Source organism: Micropterus salmoides, unplaced genomic scaffold, assembly GCF_014851395.1.
Source record: "Micropterus salmoides isolate LMB-PRFRI ecotype aquatic unplaced genomic scaffold, ASM1485139v1 Ms_hic_scaffold_2, whole genome shotgun sequence".
Taxonomy (NCBI): Eukaryota; Metazoa; Chordata; class Actinopteri; order Centrarchiformes; family Centrarchidae; genus Micropterus; species Micropterus salmoides.
Window position 1 is genome coordinate 44421740 of NW_024041150.1, and position 16257 is coordinate 44437996.

The window sequence follows — 16257 nt, forward strand, 5'->3', positions numbered from 1 at the left end:
GTTAATATACTACGCAGAAGGGCTAAGAAGAAAACAAGCAAGAAAGATAGATTAGAAACAGTATAAAACTAGTTAAGCCACCGAACTGATAGTCTTATCTGACCTCTGTTAGTCATCTGTGTATACTTAATGTTGGAAGTCTTATTTTCCTCATTATCTGAAGAAACCATTTAGCCAAATAAAGAATTCATACAATGTAACAAACATCATTGAATACTCACAAGTTTGCAGACTGGATGTCTGCTCCCTGGTCTGGTGTGCCTCGGGGTGCCTTGATGGGAGTATAGATCGTTCGGTGTGCCTCGGCGTCCGGCGGCTCTCGGTGCTGGCGTGCCTCGGCGTCCGGCGGCTCTCGGTGCTGGCGTGCCTCGGCGTCCGGTTCTCAGTGTTGGTGTGACAGCTTGAAGGAAACTTGGAAGTACAGGAGTGCTGACTTGGGCTTGGCTCAGGACTGCTGTTGCCACTTGGTGGGAAGTCAGGACTGCTGTTGCCACTTGGTGGGAAGTCAGGACTGCTGTTGCCACTTGGCTGGAGGTTCTGGCCTTGCTTCCCTGGCTTTAATGTAGGAGTTTTGTACTGCCTAGGGATCTTTGGAGCATTGGGCAATGTGACTTTCAGGGTGCTTTCCATCTCGTCATCGTCTTCCCCAGGGAAAAGAATATTCTTGCGTCTAAAAACACATTTAATAATTTTAAGAAACAGTATGTGTGCGCGAGTGCATGCATATTGACTACCAGCTATATACAGCGTGCTAGTCTCGAAAATCCAGCTGCTTATAACATTAACTTAGCTCTCCTTATTAGCTAGGCTCCTTACATGCTTGCTAATAATAATAATAATAATTTGTGCAGCTGTGTTCCATGAGGGAGAGAGGGAGAGAGAGAGAGGTACAGGTGAGTGAGAGAGAGAGAGGGACGAGTGAGAGAAAGTGCTGCATTAATGCGCTACGGCGCTCTGCAATCAAATACGATTTTAAATAGGCTTAGTAAAAAATAATCTAAAATCAATGTGTGGCAGTCAGCGTTGATATTGTGGCGGGCCGCCACAAATAAATGAACGTACGGGAAACACTGCTGCAGATTTATAAAAAAACAAAAAACATACATTCTTTTTCTTTTAAATTTAATTGGCAAGTCCCCTCCGTCACTTCCAAGGTCAGTGTGATCGACAGCCTGAGGTAGTTTAAGCCTTGCTTCATTGTAGTTATCTAGAAAAACAAAATACAGGGAAAAAAAAGTAAATTTAAGTGATATTATGATCTATCATTAGATCAATTTAAAAGGTAGAGGTGATAACACTTAACTTACGTGATGTGAAGATAATTCTGGCCTTATGGGGCATCCATCCATCTCCAGGACATTCTTGAGATTTTACAGCTTTTGCCACATCAATTTTATTTGGAGGCCACATACACTCTCCATTTTCTATCCAGACTGAAGGCACAACTTCAACCTCATTTGTGTTGTCAAAGACAACAATATGAAACATCTGAAAATAAGCAACCATGACTACATAAATTCCATAGCCAACTAAAATACAAGAGCAACTTCAGGGTTACTAGTTTCAATGCAAGAGTGGAACAACAACAAATCTGTTTCGAAATGGTAATCTTACATACTTCTGTAGCTTCTTTTCAATCATAAAACACTTGATATTGGTGGAGAGGTTGGAAACCACATAAATTTCCAACTCTTTTGAGTCAATTGGATATTTAAAGAAATGTTCCACCTGTTTATATTCATTACCCACAAGGTACACAATTCCTTTATCCTCAACAATGTTTCGGACTAAAACAAACTTGTTATCGACTTTGATACAAGAATCTCTCTCATTGGGCTTCCCAACTATATCATCAATAGCCAATATTTTAAATTGACGAACATGTTGTGAGAAGCACTTTGGCACTGGCCCGCCCATATGCTCTTTATCCAGTTTTTGAGTTGCCTCTTTAACATCTGGACTGTAGCTGCCATTTTCCATTTCTGATAATCTGCGTAACACCTGAGTCAAAGGATTGCATGGCCCCCGAACCAATTTTTTAAGTTTTCCTAAGAAATTTTCATAGGGAAATGCTGATATAAGATCTAAATTGCCATGTATTTTGACATCTTCACTGAGATGCAACAGACCATGAATATTGTAAACCCAAAACTCTTCACCATAAAGCTGTCCAAAGTGTTCAAAAAATGAAACCAGCAGAGTGTGAGCAAGGTCGTTCATCTCCATACAATATTTTGGACTTGCCAAAATATACACACCTACTGACAAAAGCATGAAGCTGTCATAGATCTGAGGTTTTAAAACACCCCTCAGCACAACCGGACCAGTGTATAACAAGAATTGGCGGAATTCTGTGGCTTTCCACCTACATCGTTCAGCCAGTGCCCGTGGCCTTCGAGCAAACTCACTGGGAATGTAATTTTTCAGAGCAAGAAGTCTATCCGTAACCATGGAAGCTATACTAGATGAAATGCGACAGCGCAAAGGACCAGTGGTGCTGATCCACAAATCTAAGAGACGCCTCATTACACCCAGACAAACCAGGTGCATATAATCGTATGGGAAACAAGCCACCATGTCAATGCCAACATCTGCAAGAGGCGAGTGATGGATGTGATGTTCCTCATCTACTGCTTGCCTAAAACTGTCATCCGTTCTGCGCCTTGCATTGACCTCAGGAAATGTCATTCGATTAGATTTGCGGACACCCGTTTGGTGACACTTGTCACACCCATGGTATCCAGTGTGTGACTTCACACCTCTTATGAAGGCTCGGGCTGGGGTATCGCACACAACAGAAACAACATTCACAAAGAAGGTTTTCTGCTTGAACAGAAACCCACTTTTCAACATTTTCAACTCTTGAACCAGATTATGAAGATACTCGGCCAACGAATTTGGCTTAGAAGTACCACAAAACAGTCCGATCAACATTGGTTTCTTGGTGTATCTTTGCAACATACCAAGAATTGGCCAAAACTGTGTACTAGTACTCTTGCAAAGCGGCAGACCATCAAAATTCAACTGCAGTTTAAAAGCATGTCCGTCTGGCACTGTAGACCACACTTTATCTAGAATTTTCCTGATAGAATTCAGAATTCCACATAGTGGAACACACCACCAGCTACACTGTTAATGTTGTAGCATGTTTTTGTTTTCAGCAGTGTTCGTCCATCCTTTGGCAGAGAGGGATGGCAGATTTTGAGAATGCTGAGAAGCGCTGACAGAGCTATTAGAGAAATACCAAATTCAACTGCCCAATCTGCCAGAGAGCTCCGCAAATCACCATCACTATGACTGCACTGTTCTCCAAGATCAGGCAGATCCTCAACAGAAGCTACAGTCTCTTCATATACTTCCTTTTCCTCAACATGAAGACACTGATCACTTTCTTCATCACTAAATAGCATCTCAGATTCTTCTGAATCATCAACACAATCACCTAACTCTAAATTGGCATCCACCATCCCTCCCCTATCCAGCTCATTTTCAATCAGTTTACTGACTGTCTTTAATGCCCTTCTTCGTGCATTGCCCCTATCATTGTACATCCACGCCTTTTCCATACCGTGACTTTCCTCAAACTTTTGTCCTTCAACCTGAAACAGACAAAGAAGAATATACCAAATTACAATTTTTTTTATGTTATATATTTATTTAGCTTAAAATGAGAATGAAATATCAATGACAAGAGCTAAGCTATTCTGCAATTAAATATAGATTACATTAGGGTGTTCGATTATTGCAAAAGTCATAATCACAATTAATCTGGTAAATATTGAGATCACAATTATTTAAAACAATTACTGCCTTCGGGAACATCCTGCATTTATTGAACTTTTAAAATTGAATTCTTTTTTCTTTTTTAAATAATAATGCATTAAGCCAAAATCCCAAATAGCCCAAATAAGAAATAGTAATCCAATAACGTTAGTATTAAAAGACAGCAAGCAGTGTTTCCCCAGGTTGAGGATGGGCCATTGATGGGGCTTCATGTCTGTGTGTATTAACGTCAGTCAACCTTACACACGCAGCAGAGCAGGTGACATATGAACTACTCGAGCTGAACTAATTATTTCAAAATTATTTCAAGATTAGTGACACTGCATTGATATAGATAATCTTGTAATACGTAAAATATTTTTTCTGCGTGTTTGAAATTTAAAGGAGAGCTGCACGGCCATGGCGTGATGGTTGCACGCGCATCTCCAAATGCCGCTAAATTCAAAAATCCTGCCGTTACTTTTCAAAACTACATTAAGTTAACGTTAGCTAATCTATATCAAGGCATATCACTTAGCTTGAAAGAATACCATTCTCTAATGTTATCTAAATTTAATTGCAAAATAGGTTAACCAAAAATAGCACTTTTCACAAGCTTACTCGGAAATAACATCTTTTTAATAGCCTATGACGATTAGCTAGCTAGCTAACGTTAGCTTATACCTAGCCTAGCCCCATCCTTACAGTAACATTCAAGCTAGACTCCCGACCTCTCCCGAATGTTAGCTTTGTGAGCTAACACCAAATGTAATAACTAAAACAGTAACGTTTTCATAAACATGAAATTATTGTTTCTCACTCACCACTTCTTTGCTGGCTTGTAGCCACAGTGCTCTGGGCAACTTGCTATTCCCCAAACTAGTCGTGACCGTGAGTGCAGTGAGTCAGCACTCTCTCTTTTTTCTTGGTAGTCTCGACCGTTGGCTCGTTCCAGTGACGTCCCTGTCCACGGCCCTGGTGCAGCCGACACTGAGTGGATACGTTGATAAATTCAATTGATTGACATCAGAACGTCAACGCCTACTATTTCCAGGGCCTTGTTTCAGAATTTAAATTCCCATTAGTTTTTCCTTTTCAGAAGATCACCATTTCAAGACGGCTTGAATGGAGCTAAATCCCTACAGGATCATGACATTATTTGAATTAATTCCTAACAAAAAATAAATAAATCTTAAAACGGTTTTTTTACTGGCAAGGTACAAAAATAGTGGAGGAGGTGTCTAGATTTTGTATTTTAAAAAAGAAAAAAAAAACTCATCATGGGCCTAATTTTTTTAAATTTGTTTGTTTACACATACAAGTCATGGAAGTATGCTTTTAAATAATTATTAGCACCTTGAAATCTGAAATTAAACTGTGGGACAAGACCGGTCATACATCTGTGGCCCACATTTCTAATTTGACATCTGGGCCAAATACAACGCTCAACAACTGGCCCATATCTTGTTTGCCGCCTTAAAGGCGGTGCCATTGTCTGCCACACCTGGGCCATGTTCGGTTCATATGCCTTATGCCAGTGCCGACTCAGTGCCAGCAGTGCCAGCTTTAAGCCAAATCTGGGCCAAATGTCACTGCTATGTGGGACCCCTAGGTGCTCCAGGCGTGCATCCTCTGACATAGCAATTGTAAGTCTTGTAAGTGTTTGGATAAAAGCCTCAGCTAAATAAAGTATTTACCCAGAGGAAAAATCTTTTGGTCAGAATAGTTTTTTGTTTAACTCTTGAGAAAATACTCAGATCTCAATAGTATATCTTTTTGTGATCACTCCAATCTGAATTGTTGATCCTAAAACCCAAACGCGTAGGAGCCATTATAATAGAGGAGGGGCATGTCCCCCCCCCCCCACACACACACACACACACACATTTCAAAAGCTGTGTTTTGTCCCCCTTGCTTTTTTTTTTTAGGCGATTTTGGAGTTGGCTCATAGCCAGCCAATCACACACTCCGGAGCAGACATGATTAAATGGTTGAAACGCGGTCAAAAATCATGTAGCCCATAGAAAACATGCGACACAACGCAAATGCGGTGCTGAAAAGTTAAGGGAGAAAAAAAAGAGTCCGCTCGAGGCAGGTGCGGCAAAGTGCCTCAACACTATGTTTATTTTGTGCTTTTCTTTTTGAACCTGAAGACAGCAGTGGGGACACCTGCTGCAGAGTAGGTAGTGACAAAATAAAAAAAAGTTATTGGCACCTTTTCACGTTCCTTTTTTAAAACTGTAGCCTACTTTGACTCTTTACTCCAATTCATGCCTTTATAACTTCACCAGTCTGTAATCTGCAATCGGCTTCGTTAACCGAATGAGCGGTCAGCCAGGCTGTGTGCACGCAGTTACGCAGAAGAGCGCCAGGTCTCCTCTGTGGTACAAAGACGGGCGCTTATCACTGATATGAATGAGCTGGGCAGATGCAAATATTTAGAAAATCAGGCAAATACCTTTTCAGTTAAAGGCTTTATTGTTCGACTGAAACAACTGAAATCCAGTGAGCGCACATCACGGCGCTGGTGGCCTGTAACAAGCCGGCTGGCCTACTTTCACTTTCCAGTAACGGCGCATTAAAAGCCTATTTAGTCTCTGCAGAGCAAATGTAAACTTCACACTCTAACACCCAAGTCTGATGATCACTAGATTGATTCTGATATATTAACAGTATCATGTTGTTGAAAAGAGCATCGCTTTCTTTTGATGGATATTCACCTGGTTTTTATTTGGGGGGGGGGGGGGGGGGGGGGTTTCATAGCCTACTGTTTAATAGTGATATCTGCCGATAAACAGAATGTCGCCGGTGAAACGAATCGTGGCTTCACTCAGCAGCCACCAGCTGTTTTTTATTCAGGAAACAATCATTTTTCTGATGCACAGAGAAAGAAAATATGGTGGATAAAACAGTCCTGTTGGTTTTGGCTGCCTGTGCTGCTGCAAAGCAAGCGGTTTGGTTGGCTACATGTCCATAATAAAATTTACAGGCAACAATAATCGGCTGGACAGCAAACGTGATATTTTAAAGTGGTCAACACATTCAGGGAGATTTAAAAAGGAAAATAATTATTAAACAGAAATAGCTAAAGATAATCAACCAGCAAAGCAAATTGCATTCCCTAGAAATAACCATGTGGCACAGCAGCTGTTTCTAACCTGATGAACAGCAGATAAAATATATTATTATATTTATACATGAGTAGGTTTGTCATTTTATTTCTTTTCCTTTTTATGGGAGTTATTGTACTTTTTCTTGAGTAAAGATTTTGAGTACTCTAAGTGCCACTGGCAAGCGGCACCAGTACTACTGCTGACATGGTGAACATGAGACAGACAGCAGAGATGAAGTCAATAGCAGAACAGAGTCAAAGCCAGCAGAGTCCAGAGCACCAGTTTATGGTAATATTGATGATGATGATATGGCGTATTTAGTTATCTGCTCAAGGGCTCAGCTGAAGTGATTATTTTACTTTAGGAGTGTTAGAGGGATGTTTATCTGCTAGGTGCATGTGTCTCTGCTACGTGTCCATAAACAACTGATAAGTATTCAAAATGTTCACACAGAGTTGAGCATCGTGCAATATTTCAAAAGGAAGAAGACAGGAGTAGGAGTAGAAAAAACTGAGGAGGACGAGCTTGTAAGTTGTATGGATAGCTAGTAGACATAGTATATTCTAAAACTCACGTAGTAAAAAAACTTTGTGTCATCAGAGTTTCTTTGAAGACAGTTCTGTGTTCACATTTGTTGCAGGGAGAGTCAGGACCAAGTGAGACACAGGGAATATTAATATATAATAATATATAAGCTTACATCAAGTGTAACATTAGGATGACTAAATACATTTATACTAGTTACATTAACTAGCAGCTGTTCCATGGTTTTTATGGTATGTAGTCAGTTTTGTTCTAGTTATATTATACTCCCTCTCTCTGACCCTCTTTCAGCCACACTAATAAGTACATGCAAGTAAGTAAGTAAGTAAGTAAGTAAGTGCCCCTAAACCCCTCTAGCATTTCAGTGTACCCCCCAGGTTCAAAGTCGCTCCTACACCCCTGCTAAAACCCCTTAGGAGAAAAGGATGAGATGAAGAGAGATTGAGATTTTGAGACTTGGGTAAGACATAGAGATACTGAATTGAGATTACAATAGGAGAAATTAAAGTCACAGATGATATCTCATCATTGTATCTTTTTGAGATCATTAATGTCTTGCTTATTGCTCCTAAAAAGCAGTTGGGAGCTCTGGGGAGATGTTTGTGAGCTTGATTGTATCACATCACTGTCTGTCTGGAGAGCTGTGCTGAAGGCCCTGAGCTCCTGCTGTTCAAAGGGCAACAACACTGCCTAAACACTAAAATTAATAATGAAGCAGTTATTGTCTTTAAATAGAGTACAATTTTCCTTTACATAAAAGAGGAGGAATACCATATCCACATTTAAAGTCCTCAGAAATTCTACTCAAGTAAAAGGTCTAAAAGTGAAAAAATATAAGTATAAAAGTAGTGAATGTACTTAAATATAAAAAGTAAAAGGGCTTATTCTGTATGACAGATACTTGTTGTGTATCAGTTCTTGCGTGCATTCGGTCATTAATGAATTAATCTCTGAACATCATGTCAAAGTATTGGGTGTTGCAGATATGCTGGCTGTGACAACCTTAACCAACTGGAAAGCACGACATTTGAAAGTGCAATATTTTCAAAGTCAAAATTTATTTTATTCTCAGTAACTTGTTACAGATAATTAACAATAAATACAATAAGGATTGGAAATTAAGGGGAGTAAAAGTACAAACCCCCATAAAAAGAAAATACTCAACATTTGACTTAAGTAAAGTACTTTAGTAAAATAACCCCTAAGTGGGGTCACTAAGAAAAAACAGAGAAATATCTTGGAGTTTTATTTCTGATCCACATTCTGGAGACTGAAATTACAGTTATTTAAGATACTGTAGAGATCTCATCTTTTGATCAGAGTAAGACAGAGATGAGTTTTTGCTCCTGAGGCCAATATGAGAAAACTGAGACCTATTTGAGAAGAATCATGAGATCATTTAATTATTTAAGATCAGTTAGAGATCTTGTCAGACATAAATGAGATTTTATAGGGTTGTTTCTCCTGAGATTAATTTGAGAAGTGGGAGAAAAAGGCCTTTGGTCTCACCTTGGTATTAAAAGCAGCTCATTTGTGTCTAGGAGAAAAGGAGGAAACAACAATGAGATCTCATCTTGGATTTTGCTTTCCTATGGGTACTGATAAAGTACACAAAACTAGCTACTAGCTTACTTAAAACTAGTTCCACCTACTGCAGTAAAATGCTCTAACATTGATGCATCAGTAAGAATTTAATAATGTCAGCAAATTGATCAGATTTAGCAATAGTAATATGTGGTACACCTACTACTGTGTGTGGTGTGTGTGAAAATAAGCACACACTGATATATCAGCTGTTAGGTAGCTTTAAATCCTCATCCTGATTCAGTGTTGTGTTTACACTTTGGTAGTTTTCCTGCTCTGTGTAGATACAGCAGAAATAATGTCAGACTGTTGGGCAGAGAGAACACAAAGGTCAACACCTCCCCCAAACACATGATATTATTACTCACCGATGAGCTTCTGATTATAATAGAAACCACATTCCCACCAAACTTCAACCACAGAACTCCCATTATGATTATTATGGTGTGGATAGCCCTCAGCTTTGATGGATCAATCTTTACCCTGTCCCCGCCCACTTCACCTGGCCGAGGGCGAATCAGAATGCGGAGAACAGTAAGGCTGCAAAAAGTCATGACAACTAAGGAGATGATTAGCATGGAGTTAACGGTCAAAACAGCTTTATTGTGTTCAAGGTGGAGCAGGAAACCTGCCCCACCCAAGCACATCAACCAAACGCACCCAGTGGTGATGTTTCTGATCCTGACCCCGCCCGCCTGTTTTAGGCCCAGGTAAGTGACTGGGTGAACAACAGCCAGGTAGCGCTCCATGCAGGTCAGGATGAGGAAGAGAATCTGTGCTAACCAGCTGAAACACCCGATAAAGCCGCCCACAGACGACCACAGTGGGAGATCAGAGTAGCGGCTGTAGTTGTAGAAGCAGTAGGCGGTGTACCCATAGGGCGCAATCAGCTCTATGACGGCCATGTTGTAGGTGAAGAAGTCAGAGTGACTCATGACAGCTGCTGTGGAGACCGAGCCCTGCCGTCTCCATCGCTGGGATCCCAGATAGAGGATGAAGACAGCGAAAGGGATGACGAGGAGGGCGTAGGTGGAGACGGCTGTAGAGAGCATGGCGATGCCAACTGGGTCAGAGCAAGGAAGCATGTTGGGAGGAGGATGGGAGTCATTAGTGAAGTTGACAGACATATTTATAGGATGGAGGCCTGAAGAGGAGGAGAAACTGTAGAGAGAGGGAGAGAAAGAGAGAACAATTCAGTAAAATCTTAAATGTATTTAATGTATGTATGTATTAAAATATTGCATGATCAAGAGATTACCTCAACAATTTCTGTTTTTTTGTATGTATCATTTAATTTAACCATTGAGCCCGAAAACCCCTTTTGCGAGAGACCTGGCCTGGAAGGCAGCAAAACTCTCAAAGCTGCTCACGCCTTCAACTTTAACAAACAAACAAGAGACATCAGAGAACCCACATTTTTAATTTCATATATGGTCTTCTGGAAATGTTCATTGTTGCCCTGGATTCAAACTGCCTTCACACACACGAGAAATTAGGAGGACTATCCGTGACTTGTGACTGACTTCTTCATCAAACCAACCAGAGTTTGTTTTTCTGCTTGAGCAAAGCTGATGTTGTTATAGTTAATAATGTTACAATTTCTTATTTCATTGGCTATTTAAGATTTTGGAGTAGCCTAATATAAAACAAAGCAATTTTAAAAGTTTTAAATAGTAAGTCAATAAGTAGTCGTGTAAAGCCCTGGATATACTTTTAATTATGTGTCCGCGTACGCAAGATGGCTGCCACGCGTATCCTGCGTTCCTTTGGAGCGTCGATTGTGCACGTCTCCAGGAATTAACGCTACGCGTTTCCGCAAAATGCAATTCAGCACATGGACGTGGGGGCAGTATGTCGATCTGACCGGCAGGTCAGCAGCAAACTACTGTTTCACACATCCAGGTGGTGGCGATATGCAGTTGATTTGCCAACCGGCATTAAATGGAAAAGAAGAAGGTCAGCAGCATAAGTGGAGATTTATGGCAGGATGTTAACATAAAAAACCTCCTGGAGCTAGTACGCAATTACCAAGATCGTCATGATGTCTCATTAAAATCACAACCTCCTCAAGTGGTGCTATGTTCGGTTTGTTTACGATGTGCAAATTTGGAGGTTGTCAAGGAAGATAATCTGGTGTCTGCGAGGGATGATCCGGTCCTGGTCTGCACCCAAGTGGATTCAGGTTTAATCCTCCAGGTACACACAAAGTACGCAGGCAAGTATGTGAACAATACCATTTACGTTGCTGTCAATGCTTACGCATTGTTGAAAAGCAAGTATATCAAGGGCTTTATATAATAGTGATCTCAATACTGACCAAAATAATTGTGATTATGATCAAATTTAACATTTGTTGTGTGAAATACAACAGTTGACCGATCTAGACTTAAAACTACAGTGTTTGCTGTCAGGGACTCTGGAACAGTTTACCTTTCATAATTCGTCAGCTGCCTCTCAATCTATCTTTATTTGTCCCTGTAGGGAAATTAGTTTGCAGCACAATCAAGTCAGCATTACATCATACGGCACAGAGATACATACTGATAAACATACTAATACACACACTAATAGACATAATTCCCATACACCACACCTTGATTAAATAAGGCAAACCCCTTACCTGTTTAAAATATTAATTTCTTGAGGCACAAATTTATCTATCGGCAAATACGACTTTCACTAAAAGCACAATGAAGCATTTTCTGATGCATTCAATGAAGCACATTAGAAGATGATAGTTTCTTTAAAAAGTGTTTGTTGCGTCTCAGTGTTTATGTGTTCAGACCGCAGATCCAATTGAAGCTCATGGTCGAGCACAATGCCAAGGTATTTATAATTTCTAACAGATTGTTTAGGCTCCCTGTTAATAAAAGTAGAATTAGATGTACCAATCAATGAATATATATTTGCTATATTAATGTAGCCTGTATAAATCAGTTCCTATTGCTGCCTATTCAAACTTTTTTTAAATATACATCCAGATTGATCTATAAATGACATTTGCATTTATTTTAATGTGTCTTTTTTACACATATAACATATTTACGTATTACTGTAAAGTTTAACTTAACTTGTTGTCGGGAATTGTATGTTACATTTCCCCTGATTATAACCTTTAAACAGATGGGAGATGATCTTGATGATGAGAGGACAAGATAACACTTTTTGGACCTGTTTAATTTTAAAAATCTGAAATTCTTTGATCTTTTCAGTCTATGGTTGCTGTGTTTTCCTCCAGCATGCAGCAGTATGCATTTGAACACTGATATCTCACTTCATAATAAGATGATAAAAACACCCACCTTTCCAGTATCGCTTGCTCCTCCAGCGTCTGTGAAGTCTCTGACTGCCCTGCTTCGGTCTGTGGTCCAAACCTACATTAGTGTTTGTCTGTGCAGGACTTCAGCTGCTTGTTAAAGAGGGTTGACGGCAGGTCTGTGCTGTTTTTCATGTTGCAAAACCAACAGCTATTAATCAGTCTATTACTCTTGCAGTATGGAAATAGTTTGTCACATTATTCAGAGCAAAGGGTCAGCTGTAACAGCAGCACTACATGCTGTCCATAACACCTGCACATAATACATATTTATTCCAGCATCCTTTGCACTGTGAACATGTTTGCTTGTGTGTGTATGTGTACCTGTATATCACATCCACCTCCGACATGTACATAATAATAACAATAATGGTAATAATAATTTACTCCTGCATCCTTTGAACTCTGCTCTTTTCACTATTGTCTCAATCTCTCTATTTTGTTTTTGTTTATAGTGTGTGTATATATGTGTTCTCCATAGTGTAGCCTGTGTTTGATTTTATTACTGTATTATTGTATAAGTAAGCACATCGTGAGCATTTAACAAACCAGAATCAAATTCCTCGTATGTGTACACATTCCTGGTGAAAAAAGCTTATTCTGATTCTGATTCTGATTAAATAATGTCACTCTACATGTAATGGTCCTGTTATAATTGTGGTGTTTCCTGTTATAGATGTTATTCACTTCCTTCCTCTGTGTTCTCGTTCCTCATCTTGATGCTTTTTCAGTTTCGTGGCCGTGTTTTTTCCTGTCTGCCCTGATTCCTTGTGCCACCTGTTACCCTGCCGCCCCCTCTTTCTTTGTTTAAGTTTGCTCGTTCTGTTTGTTCTTGCCAGATTGTTCGTTATGCCACTCCTCCTGATTTTGGATTGTTTGGTCTTCTTCTTTCGAAATACCTACGTATATTTATGTTCCCTGGATTCCTGTTACTCGTGCACTTTGGACTCTTTGTTCCTTGGACTGCCAGCTTTTTTTATTTATTATTGTATTATTTTATATTACCAACTGTAGCTGACTTTGAAGTCTCCTGCATTTTGGGTGCAAATCCCTCATACAAGTTTGCACTTGACCAATCACAAAAATAACAAAAATGTAAACATGTAAAAAAAATTGAGTTTGATAACGACGTTGTTATTTGAGTTTAAATAATCAAATAGCAATGTGTCAGCCAAAAGCTTGTTTTACAAGAATTCCTTTTATTTTAACCAAAATATGTAGGTAAGTATGACTTTTGAATGAAAATTATGCATGAAAGTATTAAGTATGAAATGGAGACACTAAGATATAGTCCACACGTACAAGGGTATTCTTATAACCGGAGTTTTTCCTCCTTTGATTTAAAAAATACAAAAACACGCTATCAAGCGCTGTCAAGAGCATGCCAGGCTGCAATATGAACCAAACCATAAAGCCACATTAGCCAATCAGAGCCCAATAAAATCATAAATAAAGCAGGCAGTGGCACACATCTGACATTTACAGTCTACAAGACTGCAACCGGTGTTTCATAAAATCTTCACCCTGGCAGCAGTTTCATGGGTAAATTCTAAATTGTCTAAATTGTTATCATTAATTATTATAGTCATAATAGTCTACATCATTTGAAGTGTTATTTTTATTGTAATCATAGTTATCTTATAGTTTGATTGTTATTGCCTTTAATGATGAGGTTATTGATAAGGTTGAATCATACCCCCCTCAGGAATGTAGAGGCAGACTTGTGTGAAAACTGGTTACAAAACAGACACCAGTATATTCATATTCCATATAGACAGCAAAAGTTAAGATCACAGTGTTAAAACTCTGTAGCTCTGTGTGTGTGTGTGTGTGTGCTTCTCTCTGTGTCTGACTGCCTGGGCTCAGCAGAAGAACAGTGCACAGTAAAAACGCCCTGTCTCCAGCGCACAGCGCAAAAGACACCAACTTATTCTGCAAAGTCAGGTTCTGGTTGAAATATTATGAGTAAGCATGCCAAGGACACAGAGAGGGGGAGCAGTGCAGCCAGGCCACGAATGCAACAGACTTAGTGGTATAAAAATAAAAATTCACTAAAGGCTAAAAGGTCAGAAAACAATGAGAAAAGAGAGATGACCAAATATCTGTGAATTTCTCCAGATACATGCAGGTGCAGCATGAAAGAGAGCCGAGAGATTATGTAACGCTTAGAGGCAGAGCTATATAAGGAAGTCCGGAAGAAGTTGCAAGTCAGTTGTTACATGGTTTTCATGTCAACTCGGGTCTCTGTTCTGGTAAAAGAACGGGGCTCTATTTAGCATCGATCTCTGACCCTCTCCGGGGAAACTCTTGTACTCCAAGTGGTATCTGATTCTGTTGATAATCAACATGTCGGTAAAAGTTCAAGCCTTTTTATCTGGCCAAAGTCTTGAATTTTTTACACGACAAGTTTTCAAAAATGTTCAGTTTCAGTGACCTGCGTTTCTGTGTGGCCAATAATAAAAATACCCACTTTGAAAACCTCTGGTGTATAGCAATACTGATACATCTGCAACAAGCAAACATCAACTGCTACAGCTCTTAAAACAAGCTCACTAGATTGTATAACATCCTTTAGGAAAGGAAAGGAGAGAATGCCGAATACAGACACGCATTATACTTGAATAACACTCTCACAATTTCCTTCTTTCTTTTGACTTTGTTGTTGTTTCAACACCATTTTATGTTTCGGGCTGTTGAAATAAGCTATAAAGTGTTGTATTAAAATTTTCTACAATAAAAAACAAAAAATAAATCACCGACCATGACGGATAAAGGACAACCATCATCACTATGTAAGTTGCCATTGGCTACCTTTGCTCTCTTAAGCCGTAACTTGCTAATATGCATATGTTTTGAATTGTCAACAATAACTGAGACCCATATGCGAGAACGTTCGGCTGCTAACGCTCTGTTTGCATTAGTTATTTTTGGTCAATGTATTGCCAGACTTCTGCAATATCAGTAATTAATTTTTCTTCAGTCACAGATGATGAAACATTGGCCTTAGTAAAGGCAATGATCAAGGATGACCTCTACAGCAAAGGTAATGTATTATTTCAGTCTTTCCCACACACTGATATTTTTGTGGGGCCTGCCACGTTATCAATGCTGACACATTTTTTTATTAGTATTTAAAATGGGTAAAGTCGATTTGATCACAGAGCTGCACCCAGCACCTCCTCTCACTCGGTCGCTCCCTCTCTCTCTCTCTCTCTCTCTTGCCAAAGTTATGCTGTCATTCTGTGGGAAACTCTGTGGTAATTGGGATTCATGTTGATAAATATGGGTGGGCAGGAGGGTGAGTGGTAGTGAGTTCCATTATTAGGTGACTGGTACCTTACAGGCCTTTTCCACCGTGTTGTCCACCTTTAGATGGATGGATTTAGATTTTTTTTTACTTTTCAACCTCAGCCCATCAATCAGGCAACAAAGAGAGTTCAGTTTGTGGCAGATAGGTGGCGCTCTCCAGTGGAGGAAACGCTCTGGATATCTCAGTGATGCTCATGCTTCGATCATTCCAAGGATTAAAGAAAGATAGAAAGACTCGTGATACGAGGGATGTTTGATGATCTCATGTTGAAAGGAAAACAGGGAGAACAGGCTCCGTGTTCAGACTCATCAGAAATGACTGAAAGCTTCTGTCTGACCTACAATCCACAGATATTCAGTTTACTACAAAACACAAACGCCCCCTTTTGAGAAGCTGTGACCAGTGAATGCAAACTACCTAACTACCGGTTAGTCTCCTATCTTTTGACTAATCAGTTAATCGTTGCATCCGCTCATGTCTCTTAAATTGATGCCTTAATTGTGTCCGCAGGGTCCAACATTAAATGTTGTGTTTGCTTTTGTTGTTTACACTTTCCCTGAATGTTTTTAATTTCTGTCTGTCTGTGTGTGTGTGTGTGTGTGTGTGTGTGTGTGTGTGTGTGTGTGTGT